The following is a 1,841-nucleotide window of genomic DNA, read 5'->3' on the forward strand; positions in this document are numbered from 1 at the left end:
AGATGCCAACTCCTCCTCACCACAGTCCTGATGGCCAGCACCCATCCCCAAGCTTCCACCCTCCCCCACACCACCGCTGTCTCCACTGGCCACTCGAAACTTGATCCCCATGCCCAGAGTCACAAGTATCTTCAATTTCAGTCCCAACTCCAATCCCCTCCCCATTTTCAACATGAACACTCCTTTCCTCTCCAACCCCACACTCCGCCTCTCTCCCATCTCTAGCATCCGCCTTCCTAACCTCCATCCCCCCCATCCCTGTCCCCATCCCCAAATTTCAACCTCGGACGTGATCCTCAATCCACCTCCATCCTGACCCTCAACTCTCACCCCATCTCAACCCTAAACCCTCTCCTCACCCTCCACCTCCAACCCATGCCCACACTTCATCTCCAAACCCATCTCCACCCCAACCTCTACCCCATCCCCCAATGATCCCCCTCAACAGATATACCAACCCCTTCTTCCTCCTCATCCCCCAGACTCCACACTTAATCTACCACATCATGGGTCTCTAACTCCACACAGATCCACCTGCCGATCTCCACCCGAGCCCTTTCTCTGAAGACCACCTTTAACCTGATCTCTCTGCTCAAGATGGTCATGACCCCGCCTCGGCATCCACCTGCCACTCCAAATCCCCTCCCCAACTTTCTTTTTCAATCTTATTCCCACTTCTAGCTCCTCCCCCAAGGATTGAGGGGACGCTGTCGGGCTGCTCAGCACAAAGCTGAAGGTTCAAATCCACCAGCTCTAGGGGGAAAGGAGGAAGCTGTCTGCTCCTGGACAGGCTGACAGCCTTAGAAACCCTCTGTAGGGTCCTTGTGAGTCGAAGGGGCTCGATGGACAGTGAGCCTGGAGCTTGGTTCTGAGTTAGAATTGACTTCACGGTGGGGGGTCGTTTCTCCTCATCCTTTCTTTTCACCGCCCCCACCCCAATCCCATTTACAATCTTCCCTGCCCCCTGAAGCCCAATCTTAACTCCGTCTCCACCCTAAGCCTCCCGACATCTTCCACTTTGTACACAGCCCTATCCACCATCCCAGCTCCATCTTTAAGCTCACACCAACCCCCTCCACGTTCACCTGAACGCAGTGTCACCCTTAGCTCCAACTCCACCTTTACCCCAAGCCCCAGTGCGGTGCCAACTCCTGTTCCATTTTTACCTCTCTACCGGTTCTCAACCTCATTCCAATCCCAGCCCAGCCCCCACCTTCCTCCACTTCAGTGCTCCCACCTTCGGCATCACCCCATCCTCCAAACTCCATTCCTTACACCAACCCGGTTCCAGGAACCCCGCTATAATCCACCCCCCACCTCTAACTCTGTCTCCGTCTCTGCTCCATCCTTGCCTCTGGGCCTCTCACTGGGGACAGGCTGTCCCCTGGCAGGGAATCTCAGGAGAGTCTCGTCCTCTGATGCCCCCCCACATCCTGGCCAGAGGCTATTTCAGCCCCAGCTCCCTGGGGACTGGGGGTGGGGTGGGGGGCAAAGCAGGGAGGTGAGGAGGGGGTGACTGGGGCCCCCGCCTTCTGGAAACGGATGGGCAGAAATAGCGCTGGCCAGGAAATCAGTTCTCTGCCAGGGAGGAAGTGGAGGGGGGAGGAGGTGTCAGGGGTAACCCTAGGCCGTGGGGACCCTCCCAGTGCCTTCTCTCAGGAGCCTGCCCTCCATCCTCGCTGCTCTGCCTTCTGGGGGAAGCCTGAATTCAGAGTGCCAGATCACCCCACAGCCATCTCACCCCCGCCCCCCAAGACCCCATTCCCCCATCTCTGATCCTCCATTTACCCACCTCCAACCTGCCTCCCTGACTCTCCATCCTCCTTCCTCCCCCACCTTCC

This window comes from Echinops telfairi, unplaced genomic scaffold, assembly GCF_000313985.2.
Source record: "Echinops telfairi isolate 266 unplaced genomic scaffold, ASM31398v2 ScPeMD7_655;HRSCAF=1070, whole genome shotgun sequence".
NCBI classification, from domain to species: Eukaryota; Metazoa; Chordata; class Mammalia; order Afrosoricida; family Tenrecidae; genus Echinops; species Echinops telfairi.